Source organism: Aethalodelphis obliquidens, unplaced genomic scaffold (genome assembly GCF_003676395.1).
Source record: "Aethalodelphis obliquidens isolate GAN/ISIS:26980383/991018 unplaced genomic scaffold, ASM367639v1 scaffold3, whole genome shotgun sequence".
In the NCBI taxonomy this organism is placed as follows: Eukaryota; Metazoa; Chordata; class Mammalia; order Artiodactyla; family Delphinidae; genus Aethalodelphis; species Aethalodelphis obliquidens.
Window position 1 is genome coordinate 17008593 of NW_020837947.1, and position 6831 is coordinate 17015423.

The window sequence follows — 6831 nt, forward strand, 5'->3', positions numbered from 1 at the left end:
ACAGAGAGTGGTTATGAGAGCTTTCTTGATATCAGTGAATTTTACTCATTTGCAAACAATTTGCAAGAAAAAGAGGATGCAAAATCGGTTTACATTGTCCAAAAAGTTTAACTGATGCAAAGTGCAGTCTGTAAAGGATGAACCAGTGGTGCCTTGAAAATGTGCCTTCAATCCCCCCTACTTCCTTGCACAAATACAGTGGGTGGAGGACCCAAAGTCTCCTCTTTGTGCAATGTTCACTCCACTTGGTCTTGGAGAATGGCTTAGGCCCGCACATGGAGTGCAGTGCTGTGTTTGGTGCTAACCACACACACTCATAACAAAGTCTGGAGGTTTGAATTTAGGGTTGTTTCCCCCTCTCACCCTCTGTATCCTTCTTTTCCTCTCGGTCTCTGTGCCTCATTCACTGAGTGTGGTAGAAGCCAGACCCAGCTGCAAGACTTCCTGGCTTTTTTCCCTAATAGTCTGACTCCCAAAGGGAAGACTGAATTTAAAGGAAGGAGCAGAATATCTTTGAGAAACAGGTCTGGGGGTAGAGAGAGGTTCCAAGGTCCCAGGGAAGGGTGGTTCCCTGGCTTTGCCCTGGGGAAGCAGAGTGTCCCAGGGAGGAAGAGTTGTGGTGTGTCTACAGAGGAGAAACTGTAAGACTGTGACTCACAGCTTCCACAATGATCCTCATGCCTCAGGAGGACATGGGAGCAGCAGAGGACTGCTAGATGTCCAGGCAGCCCTGGAGGCCCAGGTGGTATGGTATCGGTGAGACCATGACAGACCCCACAGCCAAGGCCCCTCACCTTTCTGGGCACTTGAACCCCTTCCTGAATCTGGTGAAGTCCTAGAAAGGAGAGGAAAGCCCAACAAGGACAAAATGAAATGCAGCTGGGGGCTCAAGGTTGCTTTAAAGGAAATATAAATCAAGTCACATTTAGTCCTCACTTGAGTTTGAGGACAAGGGTTGTATCAGCTACTCATTCTGATGCCAAGCAACATGGTGAGGCCTTGGGAAGTCTGCCATTTTTTTCTGTGTAAGCAGGTGGAATCACATCTCTAGTGTTACAACTAGAGAGCTAGATAAATGCCATGTATTACTTTACTCCTGGCCTCAAGGTCGCCTGGTAGCCTTTGCTCTTTGGGCATCACCTTGACCCTCACCATTGGGCTCCTGGGTGGGAAGTTTATTGCTGTTGTTTCCTGGCTCTGCAGAGGTAAGTGGCACAAGTTGAAACAACAGATGGTGAAATTCCTGAATTAGAAGTGGTTACTGTGTTCATTGTGATTTTAGCTTTTGGACCACAGTAGATAGAAAGCACATCTTGACCAAATAAAATTCTATGGCAGAGAAAAAGGTCCATTTAGGATCAATTATCAAAGGCCCCCTAGGATACTGAGCATGGCACACGCACCCCACAATTTGATCTGGCCTTTCTCTTCCTATGTTAAGTGTGGCGGTTTCTGAAATGTACCGTACATACTGCCCATGTCTGTTACCAGTTTCTGGGACCTTTGACAGGTGCAATTAAAAAATAAAAATTAAACAAAAACCCCTGCCATATGTGTTGGCACCTATCTGACAACATAAAACCAGACACTCCTCAGTCTTTCCTGAATGATCCATGGAAGCGTGAGTAAAGCAAACATACTGAGACTTAAGTGAACACCCAAAGCAATAGAAAACATCGACTCCCAGTCTAGGGCGCCGCACAGATATGGACGAGGGGAGCCTTCTGTGTCCTCAGAAGGAAGGTGCACAGAACACAAGAATAAGAGACGTGGGGTAACGAACAGCCTATGCTGAGGTGGATAGTAAACTATGTGCTGAGACTGTCTTCATTTTTTTTTAATTTAATTAATTAATTAATTAATTAATTTATGGCTGTGTTGGGTCTTCGTTTCTGTGCGAGGGCTTTCTCTAGTTGCGGCGAGTGGGGGCCACTCTTCATTGCGGTGTGCGGGCCTCTCACTGTCACGGCCTCTCTTGTTGCGGAGCACGGGCCCCAGATGCGCAGGCTCAGTAGTTGTGGCTCACAGGCCCAGTTGCTCCACGGCATGTGGGATCTTCCCAGACCAGGGCTCGAACCTGTGTCCCCTGCATTGGCAGGCAGACTCTCAACCACTGCACCACCAGGGAAGCCCATGTGTCTTCATTTTAATCGGCTATTTCTGCAAGCAGCGTAGGGACATGGCAATTGTCACGTTGCTGTGGTCAGCTGCATCTTGTCCTGCGTCAAGCTGCCCTTGGGGGTACTACAGGGTCCCTGTAGGCATGGATATCTGGTCCATTTTCTTGTGTCTGTCAATAGAAGATGGTGAGGGAGGCCAGGAAATGGCGAGCAGTAGGAGGCAAGACCCTCTTACCACTGAGCAAACAGAGCAAAACAGAGGCCTGAAGGAAGAGTGTAGGGATATTTTCTGCTTGTGCAACTTGTGTTGGACATTGGCCATGAGGGGTCTCTGAAGGAAAAGGAGAAAGGAGAGGAATATTTGTGTGCTACGTACATTTCTTGCTTCCTCTACAGCCTAAAGATTGATTTAGACCTAGCAAGCCTCATAGGAGTGTGTGAATCTTTTCTGGACACAAATCCAGACATCAGGTTCAATTTACAGTGCATTGAAGGCAACCCTGCAGGCTCTAATCTAATCTCAGGATCAGAGTGAACTACCAGCCTGGGAATAACAAGTGCTTGAAGAGTTTCTTGCAATTGCTAAGAAGAGGGGGAAAGAGGGAAAGATGTTGCACGACACTTATTGAACATACATGGCATGTGCTGGGCACTTTACAAATGTTCGCATTTCATTCTCTTCATAACCCTGGGAGGTAGACATTAGTATGTTTGTTTTGCTGAAGAGGAAACCGAGGGTCAGAGAGTTACCTGGATTCTATGGTGACTCAGTTGGCAGTTGCTGTAATAGTGAAATTAGTGGAAATGGTTGAAGTGGCAGTAATGAGGACCAAGACCTCAATATGTGCTAGGAGTTTTACATATTTATTTCATTTAATTGTCCAACAAGCAAGCAAGGTCTCACTCCAATTTTGCAAATTAAGAATCTCAGAATGTTTGGGGGACACACAGTTTTGAGGGCATTAGCCCGCTGTGGCCCCCTTTGCCTGGCAAAGCAATAGAGTTATTCTTTTCTACTTCACCCCTCGTCCCGCAAAAAAGAATCTCAGAATGTTTTAATAACATGACCATGTTTATTCAGATATCAAGTCAGGATTTAAACCCAGGCTAATTTACTTCAAAGTTCATTGTATCACGTTGCTCTTTTCTCTTTAACTTGTAAATAACCATACTGTTTTCATAAAGAGAAGGTAAAAAACAAAGTTGAAACAGAGAACAACTAAGAGGGCCTTGGATAAAAAGTTGGTGAAAGTTGCTGTGTGCTAGAGCCACTGAGAAGATACAGGAAAGGCCTACCTCTTAGAAAGTCCAATTGAGTTATTTTATATAAACACAGAAACTATGCTATGGTTAAATAAATAGTAACTGGCAATAGTTGAAAGCCAGAAAAGAATAGGTAGCCTATACCATCTGGCCAATATTTCTTTACTTATTAATTCATATTTCTTTATATCTTGCTCTCAACTATATCCTATTGTTTAAAATATAAAAATTAGTGACAGATTCATTTAAAAAATCAGAAAAGGTGATTGAGAAGAAAATCTCTCTCAGTTATTCTTGCCTAGACAATCAGAGTATGAGGACATGGGGTCCTGGGCACCATGGCCCATCTGAGGCAGTTTACCCAAACTACAGACACACTGCCAAATGCAGAATAAGTCTCTGGAACTTCACAACCCAGATCTACAGGTGGATGACGGTCTCTGACAGACACAGCAGCCCTGAGCTTGCCTCCTGGGCCACTCCTGCCAGGCGTGGACGTGCTGGGGCCCACTCCTGGTCATAGTCCTTTGGGCATATCTCTCTGCTACCTTGTTCTCTCTCCTCATTCCCTCCCCTGAAGGAAAAGAGGGGAAAGTAATCATAAAGTAAGTCACCTTTTGTTTAGGAAGCCTGTTTCTGATGATCCCAAAATATTTTTCTGGAATCAAATCTGCCCATATGAAAAGTCAAGCAAAACATAGTATTTTGCACGTAGTGACAGGATCTAAATTTCTTGGTGATAGTTGATTAATAGAGTAACACCAAATTTACGACCCATTCTTCGCAATTATATAGAGTCCTAGAGTGTAAAATATGGCCTCATTTTGTGTTGCTACAATTCTCTTGCTTTTGCATTACATGCTAACCCAGTTTCTGCTGGGCAAAGATAGGGATGGCCAGGATTTGGAAACTCCAGTCCCCTCCTAACTCTTGGCAATGTAGATACCCCCCCCCCATCTTTCATGGACCCTTCTCATAGCACATTTAAGGCAAAAGAATAGTCCATTGGTTTCATCCTGATACCCAGTGTATTTTCTTAGGCCATTAATTAAAGTGTCAATATATTTGAGCCGCAAAGACATCATTTACCCCTCTGGCTAAGTTTACACCAAAATCAGGCTTTGATATGTGCAAAAATAATTCTGACATAAGCTTCCTTTCCTCTGAGCTCCACTCTGATTCCTGTTGGCCTTTTACTATTTAGTTTGTGCTAAAGTACCATACGTACATATGAAGCACATATCACAGAGGTAGTTAAGATGGAGTGGGGGGGCAGTTAAACCATAAAAATAGAACCCCTTAAATTGGTCAGCCTGTCACTGCCAAAGGTCATCCTCTAGGGAGAATATCTTGCTTTTATCAGATGTTAGTGTTCATTATTGGAAAGTTCTAATTAACAGTACACATTTCTTGAATATGTTGATTTAAAACCAACACCTGGTAATAGTCAAGAGAAGATATGGGTTTTTTGGTAGTTAAAAACTAAGCAAGCCAGTTAGAGGATGTACAATCTCCCCCTTTGGTAAGCCCAGTTTGGTAAACTCAGCCATTGTCTGTGGAAGCATTAGTTTGTGGGTGTTAAATCAGACCCACAGCTCCTTCCCATATGAGGTGCAAGGGGCTATTTAAAAGGACATGCTAAGATCAGTCCTATTTGGAGGCAAGAGAAGGAAGGGAATGGCTTATTGAAACTGGCCCCGCCTAAGACCATCTAAGACCAGACTGGAGCTCCATGATCATGGAGCAAATGCTGTTTTTCAGTTGCTCCCTCTGCCTCTAGTGGAAGGCTGGGGGTTGATGTGGAAATATCAGAGCAGCACCTGACAAGGCAGGTAACAGGAATTCCTCAGCCTGCTCGTCAACAGCAGATTACCAGTTCTGGCCCTAATAATCGAAACTTTCATGAGGACACACCACCATCTTCTTTTAAACTCAATAACCAGCACCTACCAAGACTTATCCTCTATCTCCTCAACAGTGACCGCCCCCACCCCCCAATTCAGAAAACACCAAAAAATTCCATTACATTTTTTTCTCGAACACTAGAAAAAACATAAAAGGTAAGCCATTTCTAGGCACTGAGCCTAGAACACATCTACATTGATCTCCCAGAAAACCGGGGTTTTGAGTCATCTGAATGTTTAAGAATTCATGTTCTTTTAAGCATAACCTGAGCAAACAGTTGATAAAGTTCTTCGGTCTTCTAAGTTCAGAGGCATTTTGAAGCAGCACAGGTGTTACATAAAAATGTTGTAGGGCTGGGGCTTCCCTGGTGGCGCAGTGGTTGAGAATCTGCCTGCTAATGCAGGGGACATGGGTTCGAGCCCTGGTCCGGGAGGATCCCACATGCCATGGAGCAACTGGGCCCGTGAGCCACAACTACTGAGCCTGCGCGTCCGGAGCCTGTGCTCCACAACAAGAGAGGCCCACGCACCGCGATAAATAGTGGCCCCGTCTTGCCGCAACTAGAGAAAGCCCTCGCACAGAAACGAAGACCCAACACAGCCAAAAAAAAAAAAAAAAAAAATGTTGTACGACTGGCTCTGCCCTTACTTTCTGGAATTGCTAAAACACAATGAAACCAAACTGAATTAGTCATACAGGACAGAAACAATCTGATGTGTAGTAACGCAGCCATTTCTACTATGCACATAATATTTATGTAGGGAAACAAATTGAATAGGTTTCCCTAACAGGAGTACATGTCTGGAGCCATGCTTGAGAATAAAAAGGGAAAACATAGAGGATCTTCATATTTTTTTTCTGGACCATCTAACCATGCAGCTACAAATGTTTAAAATTAGTTTAAATGATTATAAGTCCATTTTTTGGTAAGCATCACTGTAGACCTTCTCAGGTGGTCCTTTAGATTTCAGAATAAAGATTTCTCCTGTAAACGTCAACTCTTTGTCATCCAGCAGATGACTGACAGTGAAACACACAGTTAATCCTTTCAGATCTTTAAATCGTGTGCAGTCATTCCTAGCCAATGGAGCCAGGCATAAAGGTCCCCTAGCAGGCAACTGGCCTCCAATGAACATGCACAGATGGCTCCTGCCTTCTCTGGGTGCACATTCCAGCTCTCCTGTCATCCGTGCTACAGCAGAGCCCCAACCCTTCCTACCGCACAGCCTCAGCAAGGTGCTTTTCTAGGGTTCGGGCAGAAGGGAGACAGGTTTGATTTGTGTCCGTGGCCATCAGCTTCTTGCGAGCCAAGCAGCTGTTATAGCTCAATAATGTGGAATGTGGACGAACAGCTTCATAACCAGGCACATGGTCTCCCAGCTTCCGCTGGCCTCCCACTCATGGAGGACCACAGGTAGGGCCAGCCTGGCTGTAAGAGCACCAACGGGGCACATGCCCCTCACTGTCTAAGGCAGAAAGATGCCTCAGGAACTTGGATGTTTACTTCACGAGGCACCAGCACAGGGCAATTTATAAGAAACAC